The sequence below is a fragment of the Cottoperca gobio genome, chromosome 18, assembly GCF_900634415.1.
Source record: "Cottoperca gobio chromosome 18, fCotGob3.1, whole genome shotgun sequence".
NCBI classification, from domain to species: Eukaryota; Metazoa; Chordata; class Actinopteri; order Perciformes; family Bovichtidae; genus Cottoperca; species Cottoperca gobio.
Window position 1 is genome coordinate 12,495,732 of NC_041372.1, and position 20,514 is coordinate 12,516,245.

The following is a 20,514-nucleotide window of genomic DNA, read 5'->3' on the forward strand; positions in this document are numbered from 1 at the left end:
AAACCCTTCCAGCTGGCGATAGGGGAAAAGGTACAGGACATTCATAACTGAAAGGCCGGATTTAAAATATGATGTTGTCATATCTGATGGTTATCAGGTAAAATTGGCACGTTACAAATGACAAATGTCATTTGCAGGTTAAAAATAACTCTAATTACACCAGAAGCACGTACGGAGGTCTCGGGGCCTTTGTGTAAAGTGTCCATGAACCTCAGCTGTTCCTCCTGACTGCAGCAGAAATGTTGTCAACTATAAAGACCTCTGCAGTTTTGTGAGAGTCTACAGGCATCAACTAATGAATCCTTTCCTAATTATCTGTCTCTGGAGAGAGTTTACAGCAGCCTCGAAATCCCCAACCAGGAGTTCTGTCTGTGATGATTTATGACGCAACAGCGCCCTCCAGCGGAGACATTTATGACAGGGTGAAAAATACCAACTCTGGATTATAATAATTAGTGACACTAATAAGATATAAGTACTTTAAGTAAACAGTAGCACTACTAATTGTGTACGTTTGATTGTGTGTAGCCCACGTAAAGATATGCAGTCCAGCTTGCACAAAAGCGGATGTCTTTCAAAATAAAATCATTAAATACCGATTCAATTGAATTATTCCTGTCTGTGCTTTTATGGTTTAATATATATAGGATTTATTTTGAAAGTAGTGAGAAGGAAGTCGCATATTTCTTTGGTTAGCTTTATAAAACTGGGACGTCGAACATTAAATCACTACTATAATGTGAAAACATCAACACATTGTTTAGAAACATCCACCTAAAATAAAGTAGGCCTCCAAACCTTTAGAACTGTGAAACTCTTTGATGCACTAAATAGATTAGATAGTTTCAATAACTATAAAACAGCATATAACACTATTCCATGAAAGGGAGAGTTATTCTTATTATATTATATATTACATTCTTATTATGTACCTATTAACCTACATCCCTGTACTAGGGCAATAGTCTGCTCCCTGATGACTGGTTGAGACTGAGTGGGCGAGACAGACAGAGAGAGAGAGAGAGGAGAGAGAGAGAGAGAGAGAGAGAGGAGAGACGAGAGCAGAGAGAGACACACACACACAGAGCAAGAGACAACACACATAGACACACAGAGCAGAGAGAGAGCGATAGAGATACCTAGAGAGAGAGAGTAATCAGAGCGATAGAGAGAGATACACACACACAGAGACGCAGAGAGAGAGAGAGAGAGAGAGAGAGAGAGAGAGAGAGAGAAGTCAGAAGCAGAGGAGAGATGAGAGAGAGAGAGAGACACGACACAGAGAGAGAGAGAGAGAGAGAATCAGAGCGATAGAGAGATACAAACACACACAGACTCAGGGCGAGAGGAGAGCAGATAGAAACACCACACAGATAGAGAATAGATATAGAGAGAGAGATAGAGAAGAGAGAGAGAGAGAGAGAGAGAAGAGATACACACAGAGCAGAGCACGAGAGAGAGAGAGAGAGAGAGAGAGAGAGAGAGAGAGATACAGACAGACACACACACAGAGCAAGAGAGAGAAAGAGAGAGAGTAAGATAGAGAGCGAGAGAGACACACACACAGAGCGAGAGAGAGAAGAGAGAGAGAGAGAGAGAGAGAGAGAGAGAGAGAGAGAGAGAGAGAGAGAGAGAGAGAGAGAGAGAGAGAGAGAGAGAGAGAGAAGAGAGAGAGACGGTGCCATAAACCGCACTAAAGCTTCCTTCCATCATCTCTACCGGAGGAGAACTGAGCATCACTTCACTTCGCTGCTCGGAGCATCCACAGGCAACCAAACTGTTTTGTATCTCGTTCCCCACTCCAGCCTAACCGACGCACACCGCAGCACTCTCTCCCGGCTCCACTTGGCTTCTGACGCCGGCTAAAAACAGGGAGACAAGAGACGACTGAAGTCCACTTCTGCTGCACAACTCACGTTTCCAAGATGAGCGAGGTGAGTGTAGAAGAGAAAAGAAGACGCATACACACTGTGATCGAGTTTTTAACAGGCTACAAGTGAGTTTTTCCGGCGCGCTGCGGTCTTGTGCAGTGCGCGGTCATTTTCTCTCCATCACATTACTCCCAACATCATGCACCTGTATGGTATTAACCCGTGTCATTTCACTTCAGCAAGCATGCGCACGCAATTGAACCCGGTGTAATTTCTGCGTCTCACCGCCACCACCACCCCCCAAAAAAACCCGCAACCAAGGTGCGGTTAAGAACAAAATGTTTTAGCGCAGAGCTCACTCCACTGTTGGCTTTGGCTTTGGTCCCACGTCTGACAGAAACACTGCAATGAGATGAGCAAGCAGCAGTGACACCAGCTCTCATCAGCCAGTGGGCACTATGAACATCTGGAGCAGTGAGGGTTTCCCCCAAAGTAGGGTCCAGGGGACCTGCAGGAGGGGCTTGATGGGGGGGGGCTCTAAAGGGTCCACAAATTGGAATTTGATGAATTTCTTACATTTACAACTCAATTGATAATTTACTCCTCTTGCGTGAGAGGACGAGGAGCTACGGTGCAGCACATTTTGAGATTCTTAACGGGTTGTTTGTACCCATGGCACATGATAACACCCTGTTCTCCCCCCTGCAGAGTGTACACAAGAACGCTTACTTTACATCAAATCATGCAAAGTACTTTATTTCTTGCAGAAGCGCCGAGTGGATCCTCTCCAAACTATAGCTGCATATGCATCAATTCCGCATTTGCATAATAAAGCAGCTTGTTTTTTTATGATGGATGTAGGGCTCGATGCTGCAGGCGGCAGTGCTAATGGGGGAAGTGTGGTCATGTATGATTAAAGAAGGCTATGGCAGTATTAATGGCCACCTAATTGACCGTTGATAATGCTATGTGGTTGCAGATAAAGTACATTTACTTCTTGTTTGCCTGGACTGAGATGCTTTACCATTCTTAACAATGGGAGAGGAGCTTGATACATTATCCAAAGTGAAAATACGGCTTAAGTCTGGTTTACAGGACCCATGTAGTTCACGTCTGCTGAGGCTCTCGGTCAGTAATTACTACTACTGGGATGTACTTATAATCCAGGTTTAACCTGCAAATTGACCCCGGAAGAAGCTCTCCAATGGAGAAGAAAGGAATATACAGTGGCATCATGGTTGTTTCTTTACATTGGCTGTAGAATGTGTTACATAACCTACTAACTCGTACAGTATCTCGTCAGGGGGGGGACAGCAACGGCCTCTCAATCCATCAATTCCACATAGATAAAAGATATCGTCCCGTGGACTTTCACTTGTCCGTCAAGGAAGTGGAGCATTGCTGCAAACGGGACCTTCTATCCTGTGCACGTGTGCCGCATTTCTGCGCTCCACTCCTCGGGCCCCGTGGCAGATGGGAAGCGTCAGCGTCTTTTGATACGTAGCAGATGATGCCACTGCTGCACATGGGAGATTTGAAATGTAAACACAGAATGATAGATGATGGAACATCTGCTGGTCACAGGTGAAACTAGGAATCACTGTGTTTTGGAGTCCTGCGCTCTGGAAATGTGCCGAACTTTATGTATAATAATTCTCTAAATGTGACCTGAAGCGATCGGCTGATTAACTGATCGACAGGAAATTATCAATTAATCGTGCACGTGATATTTCAAGCAACAAATCCCTTGTTTGCTGCTTTTTCTTTGTCTTATGTGATAATGATTCAAACTATTTCTTCATTTACTTATTTAGTTTTATTTAAATACATTTGATTTATTTATAATTCTTGTGAATATTCATCTGTAAAACACATTGCACTTGCTTTTTTTGATGTTGATTTGAGGTTAAGTAGTACTTTCGTTACGTGGGGAGCATTTTGTAGACCGTATAGTTTAATCCGGAAACAAATCTCAACATTAATTGATCATAAAATAATCTTTAGTTTCTCTCAAGAGGGCCAAACGGGCATTTGGATGGATACAAGTTGAACCCGTGACCTCATACATTAGACTGCAGCCTTGTCTCAATCCCAATGGTTGACGCACTAAGTGAAGTGGTCATACAAACATGTGAATGTACAAATGTGCGTAACAGACACATTTACAGAGACACAAATGTCACACGTGGGTCCGTACAGCGAGCAAACGGGCCGCAATGAACTCACACGTGACGGTTTGTCAAGCCTAAGTGTTTAACAATCCATGATAACATTTAATAACTACAAGAACATCCCTCAGTAGATAATCTTAATGTGCACTTCCTCTTGTTTTAATTTGCGGAAGAAGCTGAGGGTGTGTGTCACAACTCTGCAGCCTATCTGCGAGCCTCATTGAAGTAATGGCTATCGCACTGCACCTTCCCACTGCATTGACTGTCTCCTCCAGCTGAAATCTTGTCACCCACTGCCTCATTTCCTCCTCTTTCTTTTCACCAGCTTCTATTCATCTACCCCCCCCCCCCCCTCTTTCTTTGCTTTTTTTTCTCTCCCTCTAAAGCCTTGACTGTATTCTCCTTAGCAACAGCGAGAGAGGACTCATGCAGGGTATTAACACTTGCATGCGCACATCCGGGAGCTAACATCTGCACAGCGTGAGGCGCAGAAGAAGTCAGAAAGAGAAGGGGGGGAGGAAGCGGGGAAGAGGGGAAGAGGGGAAGAGGGGGGAGGGCGGGTTGACACTTTTAATTTGTAGTGATGTGAATGGAATTTGCGGGGAATGAAATGAGTTTGGTTATGTAATACATGTTTGGCAGTGGTTCCACTTTTGACAGCTGTTTGGTGGATTTTCCTTTGATCCGCGCTCGCTCTCGAAAGAGGGATTGGTGTTTGGAAGAAAAATAAGAAGTCAATTTAATACTTTTAAAAATAAGGCCAGTAATCCAGGAGGTGCCTTTGTGTACAGCAGAGCGCACACACACACGCGCACACACACACACACAAAGTGAGAGAAAGGTAGCTTTCTCATTATGTTGGTAATTATCACTTAGCAGGCTTACCCCTCACAAAAAGCCACCCTATTGCTAGCAAGCTGGCAGGGGATAATTACCGGGGTCTGATGTGGCTCCGAGGCCAATCTGACGCTGGTGAAGTAAAACAGAGAGAGCGCCAATCCTTGTTTCTCTTTGTCAATCTGTCTCTCTCCATCTGTCAGTCCCTTCTACTCTCTCCCACTTTGTCCCTCCTCTGCATCTTCCTTCCCTGCGCCCTCCCCTCCAACCGAGATTGTACAGCATCTGGCATGTCTGGAAATCACTGGCTTTCCCCTATTCCTTCATGGAGGTATAATCCTTTTATTTCTGTCTATAAATACATTTCTGCTGAGCTTTTAGAGGCTTTCTACTGCCTCTTTCTCCTTCTCCCCCCCCCCCCCCCCCCCCTCCCTCTGACAGCAAGTGCAGCACTAAGCCCTGTGTGTGTATGGCTTAAGAAATGTACTGTATGTGTGTGTTTTCTTTAAAGAAGACACCGTTGAGGGTTGAGCAGAGACGAGCACAAGGTGAGAAAAGGGACCAGGAGAGGAGATGCTTTTCTATTAAAGGAAATATGTGCCGTCAGTCCCTCGGTTGTTGCACCTGCGTTTTTCCCTCCCACCTAGTTCTTACACTCTAGTCCCCTCTCCTTTGGTTTTCCACCCAATCCCCTGCTTCAGTTTCCCAAGTGGGGTGAAGCTGTGAGTGTGTATCTGATATCAGACACTGAAATGTGAATAGATGAATGTTTGACGACTGGGATGCGTGCTTTGAATTTCAATTGCAAATTACTTTGAAGTTGTCAAAGCCACCACTGAATGTTCTCTCCTTACTGGAAGCACTTATTCCTCTGAACAAGCACATGGATGTTTAGTGTCTCTTAAAATAAGTAGAAACAATAATCCACTCTGTCCACTAGGATCTTGGATCTACACGTCTTTTTCGATTCATTTATTAATGCTGCGTCTACTAAATATTGTGAAAAATGCAAAGCGCAAGGACATGTATTCAAATTGTCCTGTCCAGTCTGAACACTAAAAGATATTTATATTTACAGTCACACAAAACAGACAAAAGATGCAAATGATCGCCATTTTTAGCAACGCTATCGGTGTTGGTAGCCCCCCCCCAAACTGAAATATCTCAACAGCTATTCAATTGTGTACAATTCATGATCCCCAGAGGACCTTTGTGACTTTCATCTAACACCATCAGCAGGTCAAAGATGAAACTTATCCATTGAAATATTTCAGCATCTACTAGATGGATTAGGACGAGAGGATTCATCCTCATGACCTTTGTGACGCCCTGACTTTTCCTCTAACGCCGCCAGAACCCACAAGGAACAAAGACTTTTCAGTTTCAACATTTGTTCACATACACATTTAAACTGCAATGTTTAAAAATCCATTAAATAATTAAAGATATTATATACTGTAGGCTCTACAGATACTGGTGCACTCTCCACGGCCTTTAATTATTCCCTGCTCTATAGCTCGTCCCTTCACAAACAGCACCAGCCATTATCCTCTTCTACCCCCAGGAACCAGAACTATTTCTGCATCACTCCATCACCACGCAGACACACACCCACTGACTTATATAAAGCCATCAACTGGCATTGTGCTATTTTTAGTGGGCAGGTACAGTGTGCTTCAGCATGAGGATATAGTTGCGGCTCCAGCTGAGGGAAGCTGCAGAGTTTACCAGATGGAGGAATGGTCTCCGCTTTTAAAACTAAAAGGAAACGCATTGATGCGTAAACATCGACGGTTAAATGCACCTAAACTAAGGCTTCTCTTATTTTTGCATTTGTTTTTGTTAACCCGGCGAAAATGCAGGCTGTTCTCATACACTGTTCGTACTTACCTACAAACAGTAATGCACTATAGATCGTGTATAATCCACGTAATCGTGAGCGCGACAGGTGACGTAGCATGAAGAGCGACAAAGTCCGCGAAGGGAGGAAGTCGGGATGGACGGGTTTTGTACGAAAGCACAGGACTTTTCCCTCGGACACTGCTGTTCGTGTCCCATGTGAAACCAGAAGTCATCGTTGACTTATTTGTTATGTAATGTTCTTAAGTAACGCCACTTCTGCACGTATTTTAACCCAAAACACGATCTTTTCCTAAATCTAACCAAGTAGTTTAGTTGCTTTAACCGCCTCGTGTTGCTGGACATGCGTAGATAAACAAAATAACAAATATCATAAGATAGCGTTGTATGTGGATACGTCGCATATTGTTGATCATCACATACTTGGATGCAAATGTTGACTTTGTGGGACAAGGACAGATTATACATACCGAATGAAAGTGGACCTACATCGTAGGTTAAGCTCTTAAAATGGAGATTGTATAGCTTTGGAGCCAAAAGCACATTGATTATTACAATACATGATAAGAACATAATCTAGTCATCGTCATGGCTTTGTTCTGTTTGTCAGACTGGATTTTGTAGAGAGCTCATTCTAATCAGAGTAGAGCCTAAAGTTCATTCGAACCTAGAGCCCGTCAGAGTCAGTGATTGAGCTGTAAAAGAGGCCGTTTGAATGAACAAACCCCCGGCTGCATGGAGCATCCAGAGAGCTTAACAGCTTGGTCCACTTAATGTACAGTAAGAGCAGCTATGAGCAGATGTTCAGCTTGTACGAAAGCACACACTCAGCACCAACGCACATCTGGCTAACCGGCCAAACACAGGCCGTTAGCCGAGTGTCCTCAGAGGAGGCGGAGGAGGACAGCGAGGGGGTAATACAGCGTAGATGAGATGGAAACAACAACTGGGTGGGTGTGAAATTGAAGGGTAGAGAGCAGAAGGGGACAGATGAGGAGATGAAAAGCACACGAGTCCGCCCAGGCTAAAAAACGTACTCGTGGAAACTATAAGGTGGATAATAAAAAAAAAAGCCCCCGGAATAGCATGCGTTATGTAAGAGAAGAGGAAGAAAGAAGCAGGGATATAAAAGATGGATAGCTTTAGACAAAGAAATCCCCAGCTGAAACCTACTTCCCTTGTTCTTGACACAAACCAGTCCCCTTCCACGAACAACGCATCTTCCCACTGGACCAAACGGTAATGAATCCAGCACGTCAACATCTTATTTTTGACAAGTTATAATTGCATCCCCCCCTGGGCTAGTGCATTTATCTTTACGGCGAGTTTTCCCAAGACAGCATGTTAAATTTCATCATTATGTAAAGACGGAAATATTGTTTTCTCATTCATGGGACTGAACGTAATCTCTTTATTGTCCCATTGATGTTGCATAAGAGTCTATTTGGAGTCGATCGTATGTTCTTCATGGAGGCATTCCTCTTGGCAAATAAAAACGTTATGATTGACTAAAGTAATGTTGGACCGATTAGTCGTCTGACTGGTGGAATTTGGTTTCTCCAAACCTTTGGTGGAAGGAAAGGTCAACTAAAATGAATTATTTTGCATATTTCTCCACTTTTCTAAAGAGGATAAAAAACGTTGTTGGACATATTAGCATTTAAGCTTCGGGCCTCAGGGTGGACCTTTCCCTTGGCTGATAACTGAGGGCCGACACTGCGTTGGGACGCGCTGTCAACTTCCGTATTTGACTGGAGCGTGTAATTACAAAGCAAAGTGCTGGGCTGTCACCCGTTGGCGACTGAAGCCATGGTTCTGTTAAGTGGAAGCCAGTTAGCCTCCTGACTTGACATTGCTTTCTCTTCATATGTTTATTTTTAACATCTGCTGAGTGCCATCCACACTTAGTTCTGGTTTCGTACGTTATACAAAGAAGGGGATTTCAGCTAGCCCCATTTGTGATGTCAGCACTCCCGTAATGTCCTCACATGGTGTTCTGTACTCAAACGTCAGTAGGGCAGCACTAATACAATATCGGCAATACCATACATAAGTTATCTTTAGTGTAAGTTATAGTCACCACAAAGATATTTTGAGAGAATATCTGAATAGCACTAAACACACGTACAGTCTACATTGCCTCTACATTGGTTAAATGTAATGAAACTTCAGATAACGAGAGAATTAACAGCTGCTTATTCAGCGATTTCTACCAAAGTCAGATACAATGAGATGAACATCAGATGTCACATGCCATAAAGAATGAGCAAACACATAAAAGACTAAAGGAAAATCAATGAACATTTCCAATAATGAACGAGTTCTGGGATGATAAACTGGGTGTTGGTTGGCCAAAACAAACAGTTTGAATATTTCAACATTGGCTCTGAAAAATTGCTATTTTCTGACAGTTTGTAGATGAAATGATTGACAGCTAATTGGGAAAATAATCACCACGTTCTTTAATTAATGAAAACAATTCTTTGCTGCAGCCATACAGCAGATGGATGAACAGAAATGATCCAATTTCAATCCATATGCTGTATTGGCATTCATGTTAAGCAATCCATAGTCCCCAAAACGATGACCCCAAACCAAACGATGCATCCTCTAATAAGTTTAGTTTCTACAACACACCGGACCAGTGGACAAAGTTGTGATTGTAATCATCTCTGACAATTGCAAGCATCTCTCTCGGACCTTATATAACTCATTTAATATTTATTACGTTTATTCCATGAAGACTTGGCTTTGAGATAAGGGGAGGGTGGAAAAGGTTTCAGCACGGAACGGAAGAAGAAATGTGACAGAAGTGTGAGGAAAGCAGCTCGGAGAGGTGTATTCCCTGAAGGAGAACTGTGTTGTAAATGAAGTGCATCGCATTGTGTGAGAAGACGAGAGAGTGGGGGGGGGGGGGGGGGTTCTAGCCACTGTATATGTGTGTACAGTACGAGCATGTGCGTGTGTGCCTCCATCTGGACTCCATTTGTGCCAGCCGAGTCTTTTCTGAATAGACCGTGTATGTTCCAATCTTTCTCACTGAGCCAGTCTGCAAGCTTCTTTTTTTTTTATCACCCTCTTGCTACAATGCATGTCTCTTTCTCTCTATCCTGCCTCCCTCTTCCTCCATATGTGTCTTTCTCTCTCTCTATCACCTTCAGCAGCTCCCCAGGGCAGACTGTTAAATGCTGCAATCTGTCTCTGTCTCCCATCCTTACCCTCCCTCCCTCCCTCTCTTTCTCTCAGCCTTTCTCCGAGGCTCACTGCTCATGAATCACAGCGCTAACTACTACATGTAAAAGAGGGAAATCCCTTACTAAAAGCAGAGGGTGGAGGGAAGGGGGGTGATAAGGACATATCTCAAGGGGGGGTTAAAGCTAGCTAGTAATTTGTGACTAAGAGGGAGGGAGTGGAAAGGATAAGAGAAGAAGAAGAAAGGATGGGACAAAGGACGGATACATGATATTAGGATCATTATATGGAGGATTTCAGGGTCAGGGGTCAATTTTTAACTTCATTTCAGCCAAATCAAAAAGCCATTTTCTGACACTATTAGAAGCACAAATGTCTTCGCCAGCAGAAAAGTGCTGAGTTAGAAGCAAATAAGGTTGCTCTACTCCACATTAATACAGTTACTTTCTTACGGGAAGCCGCGCAGCACAGCAACATTAATCTTCTGTCGATCACAGAGCAGCTTCACTGGAGCAAAAGGGGGTTAAGTGCCCTTCAAAACTAATGGTGGGAGGGGAAAGTGTTTCTGACACGCTATTTTCAGGCAGAATTTCCCAGCAGGTCCAAGTCACAGACTGACGACCTTCCTTGCAGTCATACGTTTCTTTTAACCCTGATTTAGTCTGGGTTATAGAAAGGGAAGTGAACTGACTGCCACCATGAATTGAGCCCTGAGAGAAGGTGTTTGGACATCCAGGATGTCATCTCCTCTGTCCAGGACACGTAGATATTTAGTGTCCTAGAAAAGGAGATTCTTTTTTGCAGTAAGGAAGATAAAACACAATAAAACAGTAACACATTAAAAGTGCTGGTGCAACACCTCCAATACAAAGTACAATAAAAGGTTCATAAAAGTAAAGACAAACTGCAACAATAAAAGTCGGGATGGATGAACGCTGAATTGAAACACTACTTTATGATATTATCTATCAGGGTGACACTTGCAGGAAAGAGACTTTCAATGTCTCGCTATTTGTTTCTTTATCGTCTCTCACTTGAAGTGTTTCTGAATCGTCGCTCTCTTTAACCATCTAACGGTCTCTTTCTTGCACTTCCTGGTTTCCTTTGTCGACTAATCCAATCTCACTGCAACTAGATGCCTGCATACCCGTTTACTCGTTAGTCATTAACACGTAATGGTGTCACTAACTGCACACGTACAGATATATCCAGTATGGTGAATGAAAACGATACCCCTCGAGCACGCTAGAAGAAAAAGAGTCCAGGAGGGAATTAGAGGAGATGCTGATAAAAAGAAAAGATTCTGACAGGTTTAAGCTTCAATTCTGAGCCAGAAAATCAGGTTTTAACTCTTTGAATTCCTTTTCAAACGAGCTTGACACAGTTTGTCAGCTGCTGACACAAAGCAGACACCGAGAGAAAATAGAAAATCTTAATTTAATTCAAAAAGTTGATTTCAAACAATGTCTCGTCACGCTGAATGTGAACGACGTGTCTTCCGTCAGTATACATCAGTGGATCCTTTCGGAGTAAAAAGCCTGTTTTCAGCGAAAGCTTCTGCACTTCTCGCTGTGTGATGTGCGCTAATGCTCAACATACAGCCTCCCTCTTTCTCTCTGCAGTGTTTCACCCTCTTGCTGCAGACACACTCACTTCATATCTCTGCAGTCTCTCTCTCGTTCTACCTCACCGTGCCTCTCAGTATTTCTCGTTTTATCCCCTTGTTCTCACTGCCTCTCTTTTGTGTTGCACCTTTGCCGCTTATTTTCTTGTTTGTAGTCTGGTGCCTTGATGTCTCGGCATGACTGCAGTGCTGCAGTATGATGCTCTCCCTCAAACAGGGCTGAATCATTTGAGGAAGAAGAATTTTTAAATCGGCGGCTTTGGTTTTAGGGTCGTTTACTTTTCTTTACCCTCGTCTCAGAGTTAACTGGCCGACTCCGGGTGAAGAAAGAGAGAAAAATGGCGTCGCATAAACACAGTCTTTATTTCTTTTCTGTGTCAGTAAACACAACACTTGCTGCAGCCTAAGTTTACATCTAGACACTTTATGGCTGACATAAGTCATTTGGCCAGCATAAACAACGTGGACTTTAATTGCGGCTGAGGCGACCTGCCGGCTGTCATCACACATACTGAGCGAGACTCTTATGACTAATCCACTAGTCGGGTGAAACGGGGGCAGGCTCGGCCAGTAACAAATATAAAATCCAGGCCTGTTACTTGTAGTCTAAACAGTTTTAAAGATTTATTTGTCTGGTGCATTATCACAATTTCTTATTTCTACATCAATAGAATAAAATCACCAATCATTTAGCTAAGATAATGTAGCTCACGTTCAGTAAGAACGTATTATAAAGTGTCGCCATCCTTATTGATAACAACGATGACAAACTGCTGTGATAAGTCATGTCTGGCAATGTCTTGACAACCAATGCTACACTGCACTGTAGCCGTTTAAGCTAACGTAATAGCGTCACAGACGGAGCTGCTTCACAGCCTCATATCCAAGTTCATCTGAAGTGATAGTGTAAGCATTAAAACATGGCGCTATAATGTGCTTCAAAGTTTAACAAGATGTTATAACAGCTATGAGCACAAAGCTGTCAGTCGTTTTTACACTCAAGACCGAACAAGCTAACCGCTAGCTAGCTGTCTGAAATTGACATGAGGAGAACACCAAGACTATTTAGAGAGAGACTCACTACTGTTTTCACCCCTTAAAATGGACGTTCCTGTCAACCCAACGCAACCTTTAGTCAAGTGTAAATAGTAGTGAAACCAGCAGGAAGTGAGTATATTAACCAGACTTTCTGTTTCGCCTTCTCACAGAATTTACGGTAATTAGCTACAGCTGCGCACATCGGCTGGTGGCAGTTGTCAGGTCTTTTTCACATTTCACATGTCACATTAGGTAAAGCACATGTGTAAATAATATATATATATAAGCAAATTATTATGAATAATATTCCTGATGGCTGAATTACAGTTTAAGGGTCCTAGTATTGTGCATGCTAACTCACTTCTATACAATTGTACTGGGATACTTGTCATTGGTAACTTCTGTGCTTTTCCTACCATGACAGGCCCAAAAAAAAGGCTGCAGTGAAAAAGTCCAATTAAACTGGTGAAATTAACATCTTGTTCAGGCACTTCAAATTAAATTTGACACTCTTTGAAATTGCGGTTTTGATATAGAAAGTTGCTCGGACATTTTCTTTACGACTTGTTCTGCAGCACCCCATCTCTACCTCTTGCTCCATGCCTGTCATCTCTCGCTCTCTCTCTCTCTCTCTCTCTCTCTTTCCCTCACACATACTGTATACACTCGCAGTCACTGAACATTAGCTGTCTTCCCTGTCTGGCTTGGAACATGGGCCCCGGATTGGCTGTTGACCCAATGGGTTTCTTTTGCATGTGTGCACACACTCATAAATCACACACATCATGCTCACACACTTTACGAGTGTAAAGAAAACTCCCACACAAATGAGCACATCAGCACACACACGCACTCATGCATGGTCGTAGACATAGGTACACACACACACACACACACACACACACACACACACAGACACACAGACACACACGCATGGACCTTTGCTGAGTTATTGGCAAGGCCGGAGTGACAACCCTCTCTTCACCATCTCATTCGCGCTCTGTTGGAGATTATTTTATGCATGGGCCATTTGCTACGTAGATCATAAAGTGCAATACGGACAGAGTGAAGCAGAGACACGTGAATATGCATGCAGACACACACTTTGACACGCACAGACTCTTTTTCTTTTCTGTCTGACACCATATTGCAGAATGTGGCTAAATCTCTCCCGTCCCCTAGTCTCTGTCCCTTTCCTTCTTCACTCCTTTTCCTGTGTCACTGACTCACATATCCGCAAGAGCAACACTAATAGTGTGGGGACATAAAGGCAAGTAGAGCTTAAAGGACAGAAGGAGAAAGTAAAGATAATGAAAACGAAGCAAGTGGAAAGTAAGGCGATAGAAGTATGACAGCTAATGGAGGTCTGAGTAAAAATAACATTTTGAATAAGGGAAATGAGTGAAGTGTAGAAGAAAAAGAGAGACAGCTTAGAAGAGAGTGTCACTTTGGGTTCACATCTGCTAAAAAAAATTCAAATCCAAAAACAACCCGATGACATAGAAGTGACACTTATAGTAAGGTGACCATAAAACCCCTTTCCCACTGGACAAACAAACCTACACACGCATTAAAGTCAATACATGATGCATTAAATCAAGAGGGAGTTTGACAATTAAGATAACTTACATACAATTAATGTGCTCTCCTCAAAGACACTTAGCTGCTAACTGCTCCACCGTGTGAGCTAGCTAGTCGCTAACTTTTTCTGCCTACCATTTGGTGGCGTATAATGGGCTTTATCAAAGCTTTTTTTTTGCCGAAACAAGCTGCTGAAAACAAGGTTGGTGAGAATAGCGAGAGTGAAAAACAGTAGGGTTTTTGAGAGACAAGAAAAACAGAACGAGATCAAGGAGATGCTAGCCAAAGCCCACCTCTGCCTTGTTCTGTTTTTCCTCTATGACTGTAAACCCGTGGCAATTTTTGGCATACGGCACGCTGTAGGAGAACCTGGCTTACGCTCATTCTGCTCTCTCTGCAAAGTGAACGTGTCATTTTGAGTCCATCACAGTCATTCACAATGTTCCGCGAAGACACCGTACAGTCTTCTGCTTCTCATCCAGTCTGGTGCCAGAAAGCGTTTCTCATCGAAAACACCAGACTATCTGGCCGTAGTGTTTGGCGGTGACAGAGCTGAGTACGGATTTATCCACAGCGCTTGTGGGAGCTGCAATGTTTATTAATAAAATCCTGACACTTGGACGATTCAATTATGACTTTGGCAATCAGGAATTCATTTTATTTTTGCAGTAGATATGCAAATGTTGTACCGCACGACACTTCTGAAGGCGTAGAACAAAAGTGCACGCGGTAATGTGACGGTGTAACATGTGTACGTTTCGCTGAAAGTGTTCTTTCTTCTCCACAGCTGGCATCCACTAACTCTGCTAAATGCAGCCAGACAACTGCAGCCGACAACAAAGGTAAGTTGACATAATGAAATGACGTGCAACTCGTGCTTTGGTGAGAATCGAAAGTAGCTTTCGGTCGATGATGTCATTTGATCCTTTGCTTTCTTCTCTTCGGAGGAAAAGTGCTGCAAGGACACAATGTGACCTGAAAGTCACTGCAGAGATATTGAGAGACTTTGGTGCACGATTTGGTCGCAAAGACAGTGACGACTTCCCTTTCCGAAGTCTTCGCGCTCACGTCGTCTCTCAAACTCACATTACGCTGCAATTGAGTCATCGGCAAAGACAGAAATGTGTTTTTAAGGAAGCTTATTTAGATATTAAATAATGCAAAAGGAGAGATAAAGGGTCTCTCTTTTGATAGTTAGTACATTACGCAAGTCAAAGCTGTGTTTAGTTACATTTGTGGCGAGACACTCTGGAGATACGAACCTGTCAGAATCGGAAACGTCGCCAAAGTGGCAGAAGTGCAAGGCATGAGTGTAACTGTCTCTTTTCCTCAACCTTTCTTTTCTGTTTATCTCTTTGCCTTTTCCTTTCCCTGCCCTGCTCTCCCCCACAACACAAGACGATTGATTCCGTTTTATGGCGGTCAGAGCGCTGATTTTCCATGAGCTAAGCAACCAGGACACAGAAGTGTTTTTGGCAGGACTCACCGGCGTGTCAGCCAGGAAAAGTTTTTTTGCAACATCGCTCATCAATAACCACTTCCAGCACTGCAGAATGTAACATCTATCACCGCACCACCAGCCTGGATGCGGTTGCTTGTCATGTGAATACACAGTTTCTATTTCCCTCTCCACATATCTTTCTCTCTTGCTTTGGGACTTCTTTTATAATATTTCACGAAACATCAAAAAGGCGAAGTCTTTCCTTTTCCTCTCTTAACCCAGACTGCATAATCTTTTCCTCCCTTTGAATGTGCATGAAGGTTTTCCACTCCAGCCCTAAGGCAAGGTTCACCTGCTGTACTGGCCGCGGTGCCTTGCAGCCAACGTATACGTGTAAATGTAGATACCTCGAGGCTAATCTTACTGCTCTGACGCACACTACTGCCCGTCAGACGCATACAGGTTTTGCTGACTGCAATACAAATCATTTGGCTCTTCAGGACTCATTCCTATGTGTTTTAATGTTCTGTGGACGAGGAAGGTTCCACGATTTGCAAATGTGGCTGTTTATTGCTTTTAATGCGTTCATTTAAAGTACATTTCGTGCAATTCTCTCTTCACCGGTCTTCCAAAAACAATCCATTGATAAACTTTAATTAATACATTTAACTTTGAACCATAACAAGATATAGCATAGCAAGCATATCATCCCAGTGTTGGCTAACCTGCACTGGCTACCAGTGTTTTTTATGATTGACACTTGTTTACAAGGCTATTAATGGTTTGGGATCGGCCTACATTACTAATTCCTTGTTGTTTTATAATCCGTCACGGCCTCTTAAATCCTCTGCTGCCATTTAAAAAACAAAATACAAACCAATCACACAAATATTAATATCGGCCGGTCAGCATTTTGTTTTTTTTAACTATGCACAAGAACGATGTAATTCCCTTCTAACGGCAATAAGAGAAGCACGCTCTGTGAACACTTTTAAACAACACTTGAAAATGTATTTATTCAGCAATGCCTTTTACTAACTGGCACACTCCCTTTGTTGTATTCTTCACCCATTACATGTTCTTATGCCTTCCTTTTACATCCTTATTTTAGTTTTTTGCGTCTTTTATTTGCTCTCATTTCTTAATCGCGCCGTATTTGCACGTTTTTATTTATTCTCTTTGTTGTAAAGCATTTTGAACCGCACCTCCTATGTGAAAGGTGCTATATAAGTGTACTATAATTATCATTATTAATGAACACATTTGACAAAGCAATGGATTGATCGACACCATGGTTGTCCAGTCCCTTGATAATCCTCACTTGTTACCTGAAGTCAGCCCTAAGAGTCCCTCTCTATCGTGCCGTCAGTCTGAAGCATCTTCTTAGGAAACATGTTGAAATATGCGCCTTTTATTCCAGTGAAACCGTCTTTCAGCCCTGAGAACATGAAAGCTGCTGACTGAATTTGTAGTTGACTGAACATTTCCTCATAACTGAAGAACAGCAGGGACATCTTTGGTTTCAGAAAATCCAGAAAGGTTCCTCTGTCTTTAATAAACACCGTGTTTTAAGAGATCTGTCTGCATGACTAGGCTCTTCTACAGGATGTGCCGTTCGTTCATCCACACAACTCTTTGCAGGAGTCACTGCAGATTAGGCCGCCACACAGTGGGATTTTTAAAGCACCATCAAACACGTACTTGTTACTGTCAGTTAGGTATATTTATAGGCTGGAGCTTTTATCACCTCTACTTTCTCTGTCTTTGTTGGAATTGTTACTTCTCAAATTGGAGATGGGATTTATTGGAAATGCTCGAGCAGTTCTACCTCTCGCACTATAACAGGCACTTTTTATTCATGCCATTAATTTGCTCGTCAATATACTTTTTCAAACCGTTTCTGTCACGAATACTTTCACACAAGACGCGTACATTACGCAGCGGAAAAGATGCGTTCGCACTGCGAATAAAGGAATCAACCAATCACGTTGTGCGGAACAGATCTATTCAAAACGTAGACTCGTGTAGATCGTAGTCCGTACCAAGAAGGCAAATCTTTATTACTTCTTTCAACCTTAACAAAGCCAGTGCATCCTTCCGTTCTTACCTTACACAATAAAAGCCCTTAACATATACATTATGTAACCAGAGGAAACTGCAATTCACTCAATAAAATTGCTTAAAGTAGCTTACGCCATACAACAATTGACCTCAGACAGACAGTAGTTGGTCCTCCGCCTGCGCAAATCTATTCCAACCCAAATTCGCATCACTGTCGGTATGAATAGTTTTGATTTGATTGACTTTAAGTCAGAAATCACTTCCTGAACTCGGCATGTAACATTTATATGTTCCACTACCTGAAGGAAATGGATTGAAATCCTGCTAATAAAGTGAAATATTGACAGATTAATCGGTTCACTTCCTGTCAACTCTGTGCATTAACCTCCACTCTCTCCCCTGTGCCCCCCCCCTCCCCCCCCCACGCAGAGAAGGCGTCAGCGGTGAAGCCTCAGGAACAGGAGGAGGAGGAGGTGGACATCGACCTGGAGGCACCAGAGACGGAGAAGGCAGCGCTCGCCATTCAGAACCAGTTCAGACGTTTCCAGAAGAAGAAGAAGTAGACTGATTATGAGAGAAAATGAAATGATAAAAAAAAAACAAAAGACAAAAAAAAAATTCCGCAGATGTACAGAAATACAGTAAATGATTGACATGGTTGGTTTGGGGGGTGACGGAGCAGGGGTTTCAATTGTTCAGGATCTATTGTCACATTATGCAAAGTGTCATGAAACGCCTTTTTGCATGAGAGATCGACTGATATCAAGGAAGAGGAAGTTGGAAGGGGCAAGAAAGAGGGGAAAGATGAGGAAGAGAAGGTGGAGATTTGGAATTTATAATCTAGCATGACGAAATACTGTAACCTCCCGTCACCAAATTAACCTTTACAAATGTCCCTTCACATCACCCGTGTCCCATGTGACCCCTATCCCTTGTCCTCGCTAGTCCTGCAGATGCAACACAAAGCCCAGCACACAAGACAGAAGCTGTACTTAAAAGCTAACCGACAGAACAAGCACACGTCCTTCAACGTCGATGAAACAGGAACGCACAAAAAAAAAAAAACCCAGAAGCACACTCTCTAGTTTCTTTTCTTTCCGCCTCCTTAGCCGTCACATGCTTTCTTTCATTCTCTGTCTGTCTCTCTGCGAGGATGGAAATAACACCGGTCTCAGGTGTAAAATCACCTCTGCTTCGCCTCCCGTGTGGGCCAGATATTGGATTGCCTCTGCCAGTCTGATCTCACAGGTGACGGAGGTGGTGGTCATGGAAACTGGCTGCTAACTCGCACAGACAGAGGCAATTTGCTGCAGGCAAAATCAATATGTGATGGAAAGTAGACACGTGGCGCGCTCACACGAGTCGTTAACGCCGCTCACACGCCGCGGCCAATGACTGACACATTAGTGATCATCAAGTGTTTATGTGTCTACATCTTCTAACGGCCCCCGAGTGATGCTATTTAATATCAATGAGCGACCTGGTGGAAATCCATTCACATATTCAAACCACTATTCAAGTGGCTTTAATGGAAGACGTGTCGTTCGATCTAAACAGGTTGCAGTAGTGGCTGCGGTGACGCACCGACACCAAGAAGTAATGATAAATAATTACCGCTGTTTGTTTTAATTTAATTAAACTAACAATGGGCTTTGTGTCACAGACACAGTTAGACTGAAGCATTTCTGGCTCTCTATTTTGGCAAGTGAAAAGGACTTCGTTAATCTAGCTGTAGCTAGCTAGCTAAATAAGCTACGGTTAGCTCCATGAGTTGGTTCTGGATGACCGTTCTTGTTTCTGGCCGTTAAAAACAAAAATCCTGTAAAAGTGTTTTAGATGTGCACCTAAAAATCTGGATTAAATTGAGCATGAAAGTTAAATCTTCACTTTCAACCACATTTCATGTTCTTCCTCCGCTAATGGAGTTAGTTCAGTTGTCACTGGAATAGTGATATGTCATAATATGAGAATTGAGCTACATTCATAACAACTGAGCAAACTCCACTAAGCAAGACTTAATGAGGGTGAAAGCTTAAAAAAAAAAAAAAAAAGCTAGTAAGGGAACCTTGAGTAAGGATTTGGTCCGACCTCTAAACATAACACAAAAGTGACGAAGCAGAAAACAAATTGAAACTGAAGAGTGCACATTGTTATCATGCCGACGCTTAAGGCCTCTGTACCTTGCTACCAACTTTACACAACCAAAAATAGTTTTGACCTCAAGCGGGCCACAAACTCGGCCAGAAGCCACGCATATAGAATGTTTGCTTGTCTATACAACCGGCATCATATTGCTTCTCCGCCATAAGTCACAGGTACAACATTCAAACGTGTCCGTCTACGGCTCAGAGCCCTCAGCCACGCTTCGGTGTCGGGTTACTCGGTGCCTCCAGTGGGTAACTAGAACCTCCGCATCCTTAAATAAACACTTGATAATGACTCGGAGCAGATGCCAGCGGTGAACCTGAGCCCCGTCACCTTTACTTCAGACAGAGAGAGAGAGAGAGAGAGAGAGAGAGAGAGAGAGAGAGAGAGAGAGAGAGAGAGAGAGAGAGAGAGAGAGAGAGACACTGCAGCTGTTGGAGCGAGACGGAAAGAAAGACACTGAATGAGACTGCAGCAGCAAATGTGAAGCACACTGAGTGATCCCTACAATACACACTGTACATCATTTGGGACAACACAGACACACACTCCTGCTTCATCCACGTCCCCTCCCCTCTCCCACTCGATGTAGCACACTGAACTGCTTCTATGGCCAGACCTACTCCCCATCGCTTTAATAATAATCTCACTAATTACTAGAATTATTATTGGAATGTAACCTCTTTTCCGTTT